Source organism: Chenopodium album, chromosome 17 (assembly GCF_948465745.1).
Source record: "Chenopodium album chromosome 17, dcCheAlbu1.1, whole genome shotgun sequence".
NCBI classification, from domain to species: Eukaryota; Viridiplantae; Streptophyta; class Magnoliopsida; order Caryophyllales; family Amaranthaceae; genus Chenopodium; species Chenopodium album.
The window spans coordinates 46,861,474-46,875,757 of NC_137850.1; the positions used below are offsets into that span (position 1 = coordinate 46,861,474).

The 14,284-nt window shown below is 37.2% G+C and overlaps 1 pseudogene; it reads right to left on the reverse strand.

Moving 5' to 3' along the window:
• Positions 1–984: 984 nt before the first annotated feature.
• On the reverse strand, positions 985–2,615 carry LOC145589944 (U-box domain-containing protein 26 pseudogene; annotated as a pseudogene).
• Between the last annotated feature and the right edge of the window lie 11,669 nt (positions 2,616–14,284).

Below are 14,284 nucleotides of genomic sequence, written 5' to 3' on the forward strand. Positions count from 1 at the left end.
TTAGCACTTATAAACAATGAGAATGAGGGCCTCATAGAGCTTCTTGCAGAATCCTATAAAACTTCTGATCAGGTAAGTGCTGATAATTAATTACTTAATTAAGTTGATATGCCATTTAGTTCATAACAGATTTTACTACTACAGAACTTTTGTCTACTAAATTACTCTTGTAATACAATTATAAGTAGTAAGTCAGCTTGCTCATGATATAACTTATGCAGCAGCCTGGCAAGCTCCCTCGCAAGGATGATGAAGAGTGAAGACGGCTATCTTGTGCTCCTAACAAACCGTGTTTCAGAATTTCCTCGTGTCTTGGCATTTTTAAAATATGCGGCTCTGTATGTGTATTCTGTACCAGTGTGATTTTATTTACTTGTTACAAGTCTTACAACTCAATCCATTTTCTAAACAAAGCTGTAAGAAACTAAGAATGATGTCCTATGTATTTTTTTACAATTACCTGATATTCAAGCAATTGTGTGTTTAGATCAATGATGTTGATTATATTTAACCAAATGGTACAATAGACAATATAAAATAAATTTGGGCTTTTCCTCAAAAAAAATATAGAATTTGGGTATTTGGAAATGTTGAAATATTGGGCCCACACTAATATGGGTAATCTATTACATCTTCCCCATTTTTAATTGAATGTTAACAATTTTTGTACTCGTGGTCATCTATTCACCAATTTTCCTTGTCATCAATTCATCACTGTTATATTTGGGCATTCAAACTATATACCCAAAGTTGGTGACCTGAATTTGACCAAAATTGAAAGAAATTGCTCTATTTTTCCAAACAAAGCAATTTAGCAATCAACACCAATAAGGGCCCCAACCTGAATTGACTCAAACCTAACGATCAATTTGCCTCCTTTATAGCTCTATCCAAAGTTGTGGACATCCACTTGTTAAAACTTAAATAATTCGTAAACTTGTAAAAAAAAAAAAAATACACACAAACCCGGTAAGAACACTATACTTTGTAGATAATTCTTTCAAATTCTTTTGATTTAGGTTACCTTGACACTTTTTAATAAGCAAAAATACAATATAGATACAATTTTTTTTCTAAGACGTGAAAAAATAAAATTACATACACAAAACAAAAAAACTAAGAACCACATCTGTACCATCCCCTACATTCATCTAAAATCTACCTAATTCTCTCCCTTTTTTTTTTTTTTTCTATCCACCATCAATCCAATAATTTAAAAATACACCTAATTAAAAATAATAATCCAATAAATTAAAATCCTCCATCAAAAAAAAAAAAAAAAAAAATCTCATTATCAAAACGGAACGACGTCGCTGCAATTAAAATCATCCGAGTAATTTCCCATACTATCCTCTGGCCAAGAATCACGAAGTAATTTCAATAACATTTGAGCCTTTCTTTTAGCGCGTTCAGTACAATCGCTTTGTACCAACAACAAAAGCTGAGTCAAAACTCCAGCGCTGACCGCCTCCCTTTGCAACCTCTCTGACGTGGAAGCGAGTGCCAGCAACGCGCCAGCAGCGTACTCTGTCGCCCTATCGGATATCTTAAGAATAGTCTTCACCAATAGTGGGACCGTAAGCGCGTGTGCCCCAAACGCGGCACACCCCTGTGGAATCCTACATAGGAGCTCCACGGTGGCAAGCGCGCGCTCACAGTCGCACTTGTCGAGCTCTGTGAGGCGCGTGATCAGCGCGTTTACCGCGCCAGCAGACACCGCTTTATAGCGGTGCTGTTTACTTAAACACAGCGCGAAGAGCGTCTTGACACCGATTTTTAGCGCGCGTGAGGAAGGAATTGGGTTTGTGAGAATCGAGATTACCCCAACATAAATTTCATCAGAGGTGCAAATAAATGATCTGAGATCTGTTGACTTGGTTCCGGCTATTACCGACTCAATCAACGCGGCCGAGTTGACTCGGACGTCGATTGACGACGGGTGAAACAGCAAGCTAACCAAGTACCCGACTCGGTCGGGGTCGGAAGCAATTGAAGTGCACACAATATCGGATGGAGGGAAGATAGCAAGTAGAGCTAACGACTCGTGTTTTAACTCGGACGAATCCAACGATTCGTCCGAGTTAAAAAGAACCGAAACGAGCACATCTTTGGCATTAAGAGCAGCAATTAACGACCGATTCTTCTCGGAGTCACGAGCAAATCCTCTAAGCCGCCGCAACGCGGAAACCCGATTGTGAACCGGGTTTGACCCGGAAGAAGCTTGGTTCAACAAAGAGCGGATTAGCGACGGGTCAGCGGGTTGTTTAGGCGTCGGAATTCGCTCGACGCCAAACGACCGATTCGAAACGCACCATTCTTGGATAAGACGACGAAGGGTGTGATTGGGAATTAGAGAGTAGTCGGCAAGTGGGACCCGGGTGACCGGACACGTGGTATTACCGGTGGCAACCCAGGCTTCGATGCTAGAGCGGTCGTAAGTTTGACCGGTACAGACGGTAACAGGGTCTTGCATTAGTTCGAGAGAAATGGGGCATCGGAAATGGTAAGGGATTTGGATTCCGGCGGCGTCTAACGGCTCAAGGGGAATCATGGGCGGAATTCTTTTCTCTCTCATTGGAGAATTGGGGGAATGAAAATGGAGATGAAAAGAGGAAAATGAGTTTGGTAAAATGAAAGGAAGTGGAACAAGGGAAAGGGGTTTATATTCTGACTGTTGGGGACCCCCACACGTGTGACATTTACTGGGGTGGTAAACAAGGGATAGCCAATGCCATTGTTGTGGTGTTGGAGAATGTGATTGGGGATTTATTTATTTTTTTAATTTTAATAAATAAAACATAATATTTGGTTTTTTTTTAATTTTTAGAATGAAAATAAAAAAATAATGGGTTTGGTCAAAGGAGAGGACTAGAAATGGGGCCTACGAAAAAAATGGCGTTGGTAGTGGATTTTGTAATGTGAGGAAAAGATTTAATCTTTGGATTTAACGTTGGGTGTTTTGTTTGACTGATTTGATTGGCATCAATTTTTGGTGTGGGGAGGAAATTTTGGGGTTGATGATTTTTGTGCATTTCTCCTACTATCACTTTCCCGATGGATGGTGATGTTACTAACTCGGTAACCATGGTAAATTGGTAAGAACTAAACTTATGGTGAATTTTGTTTTATAGTTTTATGTTTGGAAAAAGTAGTAAATACTATAATAAGTGAATTGGTGATTGATTGGTGATAGATGTCTTGCTCATGCTAGGTGGTGTCTAATTCATATTTTTCGTAGTTGCATTGGTGATAGACTATATAGGACATGTTCTCTTCAACTTAATTTCACTTCAACTCAGTTTTTAATTTCTTTTTCTTATAAACAGTTCAGTTGAGTTCCTAATTTCTTTCTCTCATAAACAGTTTGTTGTAATATAAGAATTATTTTCAAGGCTATATTGAAATTAAAATAAGAAGATCGAAAAGATGATCTTATGACAATGAAAGAGTACGATGTGTCGTGATGCAAATCACTTACTTGAAAACGAAATTCCGGCGCAACCGGGATGCACAATTGTATTTGTCGGCACGTTCCCTAAGGTTAACACACCACTTTCACACAAAAGGCACTTTTGGGTGAAAGGTTGGAGCCGAGTAACTTATGCCCAATATAGAGTATGTGTCTAAGCAAGTTTGTGTTTGAAGGTTATGTTCAACTATTTCTTGAGTGTATAAAAATCAGAAAAACATCCTCCAATTTATAGAAATGAATGATTGAAGAAGATGAAAGATCATAGAGGAATCTTCTATGAACAAGGAAATGAAATCAGAAATATTATGGTGATTAAAACACCATAATCAACCTCTTTAATGGGGGGTTACAAGAAATCAAACAAGAAGAGGAATCCAAGGGAACCGTTAGAGTCCAATGGACAAACACGCGCCCGATCGGGCGGAACTCGCCTGATCGAGCGGACACTACCTTTTTCCAGACGCCTTCTCGCGCCCGGTCGGGCGCCCGATCAGGCGGCGGTACTCTAAAATTTTACGACTCTTCTCGCGCCTGGCCGGGCGATGCCCGCCCGATCGAGCGCCCATATCTGACCCACTGAATTTCCTTTCTTTATTTCCAACACAGTTCAGTTTAATTCCTAATTTCCTTATTTCATAAACAATTCATTTCAGCTTAGTTCAGCAAATCAGGACAGACCCATAATCATTTAAACTTGTATAAAATGAATTGATTAGCGTTTAGAAATTTGGTTTAATTGCTTAAGGCTAAAAATTTACTTTATTTTGGCAAATTTAATGTGATGTAATTAATCTTTTATGATTAAATGAAGAATAACACATCTTGATCCCATTTGAAATTTCCTTAATTCAAACTCTTAAATGATGGTCAATCTAGTTGGATGAGTTTTATGTTATAATATTTCTTTTTATATATTTTTATTATTATAGGAGAAAAATTTATGTGGAGTATTTACCTTTATAATTTGTGGTTGTACTTCTAAATAATACGGAGTACTATCTACCAAATAAAATTGGGTGAAAAAAGTATTAAGTAGTGAAAAATCCAATTTAATACTATAGATATTTGGCCACCTGTAATTATTAAAGTTAACAAGCTACAAATTTCATGAGGATCAACAAATTGTTTTTTGCTTTCTCAATTGTAGATCTTTGTACCTCTAGGAGTTTAATTTTCTAGAGGGGGGGGGGGGGGGGGAAACCTTCAAATGCTTTCAAGCTAAATTAATGAGTGAATGATGCAAAAAAAGGTTTGAATTTTTTTAGGACACTTGATTTAATTTTGTTTTTTTCCAATTGCATTGAATGAAGAACATTAGAATTAAATTGAATTTGTTGATAACTTTGTCTAACATGAATTGAATTACCTAGTCAAATAGTCAATAGAGCTTTTAGTTCATTTTTTGAGGGGGTGGGGTATAATAAAGATATGGAGATGATGTAATTCATGTAGACATAATTTAGTCAAAGACATAAATTATTGCTAGTCATAATAATAAACTTGATATTTAAGTTATAATACTGTGCCCTTTTTTAATACTTTATTTATTGAAATAACTTTTCCCTACTATGTATCATGAAATGAGCAGAAGCGTATTCTTTTAGTAGGGAAAAGCAACAACTAATTATAGAGCTTTTCTCACCTTTAAGTTAAGTTGGGGTTTGAGGAACAAGAAACCATGCAAATTTCTAAATTTATATAAAAATAATGCATTTCTTCAATAGTAATTTTATTATATATATACAGAAGTCAATAGTATAAATTTAAAGGCATTAGTATTAATTCTAACTTAAAAGGTCCAAAATCTTAGTAAATATCACTTTTTGTTTTGATCATTATAATGTGTAATAGAAGTATATATCATACATGTATACATGATAAAATAGTAGAACGTATGATCATTTAATAAAATTAGGTATATGTGTTTCGGTATTAATAATAACTAATAAGAGGTACACAATAACATAATGGAATACCAAGACTTCACTTTTCACTTACTTCCTCATACAATATCATACTTTTAGTTGTTTACTTGGTATGACTCTTACTATACATTCTAAAGATATATGGCTTAAATTTTACCAAAAGAGAGTGTTTGAATGTGGGAAATCTCTTACTATTTTCTACCCTACTTACAAAGTTACAGTAATGTTTAATGCTCCGTACGTATAATGAATCAAAATCATGAAATTGAAATAAGATTAATAATTAAATCTTTGGTATTTTTTTTTTTTTTTTGAATGATTATTAGTATATTAAAAAAAAAGGGGCAAAAGCTCAATGCAAAGCCGTTGATGTAGCTAAAAAAAGAAAAGTACTCCGTATTGAGTAGATAGCTCGTCTGCTCGTGTAATAATTTAAGTGAGAAAAGATCATAGTCCAACTTCATATGCACTTATTGATTGGTGGTTGCCTGTTGATAGAAAGATTGCCTTGGTATTTTTAGGTGTGTTTCCCAATAATAATTTTATTGCACCATCATTTTGGAAGAAGATAACGCAATACTATTTCCAATTATTGCTGTTATAGTGCTGTTTTTCTTTTTTCTTTTTTCTTTTTCCTGAATTGAAGTCGGAAGATCCATTTCATATCAAAAACTTTGTGTCGTGTCCATTACATAATTACATATAACAATGTTACATGTATAGCAGTATGGATCTATGGGATTAGCCTATAGCCCTTTAGACTTGTCAAATTGTATTTCCAAATTACACTAGTAAAAAACCTTAAAAACTCACCAACCTATACTATGTGTCTCTACTCCATACAAAGTAATTTATTTGGTCAAAATATAACATAAACCTATTTTTTGTAATAAAACTAGTTGTCAAAAGAAAAATATAACACTACTTCATACATTCTACGACATGTTATCTACTTTTTTTTTTAACAGACATAATTATATTTGAGTCATACATTTATCTCATGTATAAACCTAATTCATCGTAAAGTTGATTAATATGGATATAGCCAAATCACCTCGACCCCACGAGAATCAGACCCAAACTCCAAGAACAGCAAGTAAGTGGCAATCCAACACAACAAACAACAACAATGTGATGGTAGTAAAAACTAGTTGTGAGTTTGTAACAATTTGATAGAAAATGAAAGAAACAAAATGGAAAAAAGGTGGTGGATGAAACAGTTATAATGAGGAATAGGAAAGCAATTAACAAAAAAAATAGTCAAAGGGTCAAAGAAAGACAGAGCATGGAATGTGAAGGTTATGAAGAGGCCCAGGTTGTCCTCCCTTACCTTTCATTCTCTTCACTCTTCCTCCCCCACTCATTCATAATTCATTCTCTTTAATTCTGTTTAAAAAAAATTTTAAAAAATCATTTTCATTTCTTTTTTCTTATTTAATTCTCCCCACCATTTGGGGCCCACCAATGAAACTGTGACGAAGATCTCATCGACGTAGTGGGGCCCAATAGAGTTGCTTCAATTAGGCTCGCTAGGCCCACTCAGCTTTCCATAATTCTTAATCATATATAGTGGGGGAAACTACTCTATTTTAATACTTGTAATTATGTTTAAAATATTTATAAATTAAAATATAAAAAATTCCCATGTACGTGAAGTGGTTATTGGTTAGTAGTTATATTAAATGTTGAGTTGATAATTTTGTAGGGTTTGAAGATGTTTTTTTTTTTTTTTTTGGTATGGAAAAGGGGAATTTTCCATTGCATTAATATCACATACCTTCTACATTCAATAGCTTCTTTTGGCAAAAACAATTTCAAAATGCTAACCACTTCTTACTGTAAAGCATTGAAACTCGTAGGAAGATTATTTTTTGCGTAATTTATTTTTATATCATAGGACCATATTATTCCACATAAATTTAAATGTCATAGTTTACAATTTGAACTTTACACTATTACTAATTAGACAAGTAATTATAAGGTGAAAAATAATTATTTTTTTCAATTGGAAAAACAATATTATTTGTGACCAGTGACCATAATTAGATACCTAATCTAAGTTAAGGTTTGTAAGTGAAACATCAAGGTTGTAAAATTTTACTTTGTTTTTCTTTATGATTAAGGGTCTGTTCATATTTACTTAATTTCAGTTCAGTTCAGTTTAGTTCAGCTCCAATCAGTTCAGTTCAGTTCAGCTGCTAATTTCCCTCTCTCATAAAATATTCATTTCAGCTTAGTTCAGTCCAGTTCAGCTTTAATCAGTTCAGTTTAGTTCAGCTCCAATCAGTTCAGTTCAGTTCAGTTCAGCTCGGTTCAATAAATGTGAACAGGCCCTAAGATAATTTTAACTTATAAAGAGTTTTCGTGGACAATACCACTTACGTTCACCAAAAATAAGTAAAGATTCAAAGGGGGAGATAAGGCCTAGATTAATTGTGTGAATTTATTAAAATGTGGTTATTAAAAATTACTTCGTATTAGTTATAGTTTGATTATGGAGTACATTTACAAGTTACGTTACTAAAGACTCGTGCAACAAATTTGGCTACAATAGATACTCGATGAATTTTTAGGTAGTACATTGCAAATTTGAAAAAGACTAGAGCACTAGACCTAATTAGGGGCCAAACCGGCCAATACCACAAAGGTCAGTTGTGTGGTACTAAGCTATGTGGTGAATATAGTAATGAGATAGGTCGTTGAAGGTAATTAACGTTATGTTATTGTCCTTAAAATTAACCTAATAAAGGATTGACTTTTTGTCCAAGCTATTGTATTAGCTATTATTTACAAATACTAGAGTTAAATACAATTTATATCATGATTCACACGCACACATTAAAGTTGTCTAAGTTGGCTTTGTCAAATTACTTTTTGACCGAGTATATTCATCCACACATACTGGCTATAACATCTATAGTACAAATCATGTGTCACTAGATAATACATTGCTAGAAGTTTGAGTCGACGTTTATTGAAATCAACCTCACAAATACTTCATAATAAAATTACACACTTGATATTCCCTACATTTGTTCTCGAAAATGAGATGCAAACCTAAACAAGGAAAAATATGAAAATGAAAATTAATTAGAGTCTAATTTTTCTTAAAAATGTTGTTCGTCACAAAATAAGAAAACACATCTCAAACAAACCCTAATAACATAATCTGCTTTTAAAACTCGATCAACCCAGAACCTCGTCCTCCTGACCTCCTCGTAGTCTTCAACTCTCTAGTCCTTTTCACAAACCAAATGTACTTCGTGTATTTGATGTACTCAAACAAAAACATCCATGAAAAACACATTGGCACGTTGCAAATTGTAGATCACTTCACTATTGTAAATAAGGTTACAATGAAGCTAACAATTCAATATGATCTGAATGAAGCAGCAAAAGCAACAGAGAAGTTAAGAAGAGACTGATTGTTGATTGGAGGATAGAATGACAAGAATCTGGCACATGCCAGAGGAGAGAGAAAATTGGTGGTTGTCGTTTAGCGGCGGGTGCACGCGTGGGAGAGGTGAGTGCGTGGCACGAGTGAATGCTCAAACAAAAGATACCGCCAACGTTTGTCTCTGGTCAACCCGACAACCTTGCCGGGGACAGCTTACTATTGCTCCCTCTTACCCCTTTCTACCACGTGCTACCTCGCACGTGTGCCAGCTAAGCTCCCATTTTAAGCTTACTACTAGAAGTAGATCGTTAATTTGACTCAATTTCTTTTGATTTCAATTCTGACCAACTAATCTAAGCATCATTGTTAATTATTTTTGACGGGGCTCAATTATGGATTAAGCATGGTAATAGTAATAATAAAAATGATCATGTAGTGGAGTCTTTGTGTATAGTGGGATTGGCAATCAATGAGTAATCAACTTCCATTATAAGTGTAACAATGCTTTGATGTAAATGTAATTAACATTTTTTTTTATTGAAAGGAGACGAAAGACTTTTTGATATGATATATAATACTCCTAAACTAATTAATTGAATATTAAGGTAGGGCAAAAGGGTTTGAATTTAGGATTTCAATAATATCAATTTCTGAATCAATAGACTGAATTATCTCAATTTTGTTCTCACTCATTGTTACAATGCAATTGCATAGAACTCAAATAAACGAATAGGGGACTCAAACAGGTCATTAAGTCAAGTGTGATTCTATTCTAAAATCATGACAACATAAAGAATGACTACACAAATTTTACATGCTAGTCACCTTCCTATCACTCTTCCAACGAGTATCAATTTGGGTTAACATTCACATAAAAAATGTCCCAACAAATACTCAGCCCGTTTGGTAAAGTCATTTCTCCATTGGATTACGCATTTAATAAACACCGTACCAAATAATTGGATTGTAAAAAACTTTACATTAATGTTTATTGTCTTCCCCAATCTACAAAGTAATTGCAGTGGTGTAAAAGTGGATTGATCCCCTAAAAGACAGACATGATAAATAATCTCCATTGGAATTACATTAATTAATAATTATATTACAACTAGTACTTAATTAGAGAATCCAAAACTATAAAACAAAGAAATGGTCACATGGTTACACTAATGGTGTAGATTTATGCAGGGTTTGTTTTGCTGTCTACTTGTCTATAGTACGGAATTCTTTAGACAGATCAAATGGATCAACTACAAAAACAATACTCCGTAAGAAAAAGAGAGGAATAGTAATACACTAATACTACAAACAACTAGGATGTTTTAATGAACACATTTTATTAAAGTTTTTATTTTTTTAAGTTTTAATTTGTTTTGTAGCTGATATTTGTTTGTTTGGTGTGAAACCTATGAGTACTAAACTGTAACACTGTTCTTTGGTCTACTCCGTTCTTATCAATTTTGAAGTTTAAAGTACAGTCAACAAAGGCCTACTTTGATCTACTGTTTTTTACGAGTAGGTATTTTTGGTTGTTTTCTACTCGTACTAACTTTTTGATTAGGTATAAAACAAACTAATGACTGACTAGAAAGGAGGTTTAAATTACATAAATATATGTGATTCTATTATCTAAATCCAATGGTTTATAGCAAAAGTAATGGAGTAAGAAGTATAATAAGGGTTTAGTAAGGGTTCAAAATCCAATGTGGATTTGATATTTTGATTGTTTATCCTTCTCTTTTTTCTGGGTTTAGAGAATGGAAAAGAGAGAAATATTGATTGGATGATGTTCCACAATTGTCCCTTTTCAAGAGTTAGGTTAGGCATCAAGACAAATAACCCAATTCCTTTAAATTGATACCCACTAGTAAAATTGGGGGAAAAAAAGTTTAAAATTTAGGGGATTCTAACACATTTAATTTCCTTAATTACTTGGAACAACAAGGTTGATGTATACCTTTCCTATCTTTTTACCTCCTCTCCTCAACACAATATATCCTACATTTTCCTCTCTTCCTATCATTTCTAATTTATCTAGCAAGAAATAAAAAAAAAAAAAAAAGCAAAACTGTGTGAAAGTTACTCCATCTTTTGAGATATGCAATGTCTCCATCTATTGAGAGATATGCAATGCCTTATTATTAATTAAACATTCAATAGAACTTAACTTACAATTTTTTCCTTCAAAACAAACAATGCCTACATGACCACATAAACAAACGGATAGGTAAAACCCATAAAAGCAATAAACATTATTATATAATCAATTACATAGCTGTAAAGAGTCCTATAAATAAGGATCACTAAGATCACTAATTATATACACTCTGATATAAGTCATGACATTTTAGCATAGCCAAATTAAAGTAACGAATGTAGAAAGCTTTATTTTTTTCACGCTTCACTAAGAAGATTAATTCCTGATTTTGCATTGCCAATCAACACTTTTATTTTGTTGATTTTCTATTGGTTTACAGTTTTTTTTCCCCCCTCTTTTAAAAGTCAGATTAAAAAGTAAATTAGAACTTTAATTATTATGATAGCTGTTTTTCCTTTTACTTCTTTACTTGATATTGACCAGAGTGTAAAGCTTTTTAGCTTGATTAGATCTAGGTTAAGTAAACGTTTCTTTTTTGTACCCCCCCAAAAAAAAGTAAACGTTTTTTTGGCCCCCCGCTAATAATGAAGTATTACTTACTTTAATTGGTGTATAATAAAATGGATAATGTATTAAAAAGTAAGATTAGTTGGGGCAAAAGCTGTTTTTGTTATGTCTTTCACTTTTCCGCTTGAAAAATAAATAATTACGGAGTATATAGCTCCAACTGAAAAATCAAAACAAAATATAATCCATACAACGTAAGTTGCATGATGATGTTGATTGTGTGACATCATTGCTCTTTGGCTAACACTAATGACACCTAATTACTACTGTTTGGGTCCAATTTAGTCCAATTGGGCCAAGTCATTAAATGATCCAATTAGAAGCCCAAGGTCAAGGTTCAACTCTCCAAATAGTGCTAAAGTCAAGATCAGTCCACAAGGCATGTCAATTGGGCCCAAGCCCACTTCTCCCATATATGCCAAGGTATAAAAGCCTTCAATATTACATTTTGTAAACAACACAACAAAGCCTCAAGCAATTAATCCTCTTGCATAGCTTTCTCTCTCTACACATTGTACTAACTTTAGCATCGGAGGGGCCTTCCTCGGCAACACCCCCGAGGCTAGTTTACGTGTGTTTGCTGTGCAGGAAACCCTCGGTCCATCATCACTTGGATCGAGCCCAGTCTTCACCACCTCATTGGACCTTCGGCAAGGTCCCATTGTTTTTACCCGAAACAATTTGGCGCCGTCTGTGGGGAGAGACTTTCAAAAAATCTTTAAGCCAATTCCAATCGTTCTACCTCAATCTTAGTCCCAATGGCTAAGAATCACAAGAACAAAAACGACGGGGCTTCTCCTCCGAGAAAGCGCCGAAAGTCACTAGGAGGGGGTCCCTCGGAACGCCCCACTCCTAGTCTAACTCCTCCTCGGGATAGGAGCCCCTCCGCGGGACCCGATTCTCACGAGGAGCCAAGGGAGAGATCCGAATCTCCTATCATCCAGTCCAGTCATCCGCCGAGCCCGCCTCGGTTAAATGAGGACGACTGGTCCAGTCAAAGGACTCAATCTCATGCCCGGAGCCAATCTCGGAGCATTCGCACCAACTCTCGCTCTCAGCCGAGGACACCCTTGACGGGACCCAACTCGGAAGAGGTAGTGAGAGCCCTAGCGGTCCTCATGGAAGCCATGAAGGCCCAAAATGTGCCACCTCCACGCGGCCGAACACCTCCGCAAACCAGAAACCAGCGGAGATGCCTCGGCCAGGAGGGGGGGAAACTCTCCTCTTTTAAGGAGCTTGGCGAATGGGAAGAGGATACTTGGAGAACCGAGAGGGAGAAAAACAGGAACTCTCATTTCTTCAGGGATTCCTCCCTCCAGCTCACCACGAGCCGAACCCATAAAAGCAGCAGTTCTGCCTCTCGGCCAGAAACTGCTCGCCGAAGCGTTCACGACCGGCTCGGCGATAGGGAGCGGAGTGTGCACAGTCGCCTCTCCTACCCTGCAGCCGAGGCCCAGACCTCCCAGCCCGGGACGAAAACCACTTCTACCTCTCTGAGAGGGCGGAGCGCGGTCCCTTCGGCTGGGAATAAGGGCAAAGCCGTGATGCTGCCTTCCAGTTCTCCATTCGAGCAATGGATATTGGAATCCCATGTGCCGACGGTCAAAATCCCGTCGCACATTACCTACGATGGAACTTCGGATCCGAAGGACCATGTTGCCTCGTACGAGGCTCATATGCATCTTTGCCCCAGGTCCGAAGCAACTTGGTGCAAGTATTTCCCAACCACTCTCAAGGGGGTCGCGCAAGCGTGGATCTCCAAGGGAGTAAAAGAGGGCTCAATTACTGGGTGGGACGACCTGTCCTCCAAGTTCAAGAGCAAGTTTTCCACGGCAAACCGCCGGGAAAAGACTACTGCAGAGCTCATGGGCCTGCAGCAAGGTGAGGCCGAGAGCCTCCGAGACTACCTGACCCGCTTCAGCAATGAATCATCCAGCATTTCTCAGCTGGACCAAGGTCTGGCAGTCTTCGCCCTTCAGCACGGTCTCAAAACTGGGCCATTCTCAGACCTTGGAGGAGGCATTGAGCGCCTCGGACAAGTTCATCCGAGCTGAGGAGTGGAACAAAGCAAAAACCCAACCCCAATCTGGGGGAGGGAAACAAAAACAAGGACCCTCGTCTGAAGGCCAAGGCCAAAAGGCAAAGGGAAAGGCGAAAGCCTCGGAACAATCTTCGGCCAACGAGTCGAAGAAGGAAAAATCTGCTCCTTTCCAGGGCAGATACGAATCTTACACTCCGCTCTCTCTTCCGCGCGCTAAGATTTACAGCGTGACGAAGGAGGAGCAGAGTTACAGAAAGCCGAGACCGCTCCCAGAGTGGTATCAGCGCAAGAATAAAAATCAGTGGTGTGAGTTCCATGAATCACCGGGACACAACACTGAAGAATGTATCCAGCTGAAGGACCAAATCGAGGATATGGTCCGGAAAGGGTACTTGAAAAAATATATCGCGGATCACCGCGAGAAAAAAGAGGCCGAGAAGCTTGAGAAAGACTCTCGGCAAGAAATTGACTTCCCCCGAAAGAACAGCAAAACTGCGGAAGGAAAATTCCCTCCAATCCATGTTATCTCGGGAGGAATATGCTCTCGGAGGGAGCACAAACGTCACCTCAGGGCACTGACCCATCAGGTGAATCATGCTGATATACAGCCACCCCAGTCACCGGTGCCGAACATGACGTTCACAGCCGCTGACTGTCGGGGGGTGACGTACCCTCACGAGGACCCGTTGGTGATAATCGCCACGGTGGCCAACCACGACGTCAGCAAAGTCTTAATTGACGGTGGTAGCGGGGCTAATATTTTGTTCCGGAAGGCCTACAATCA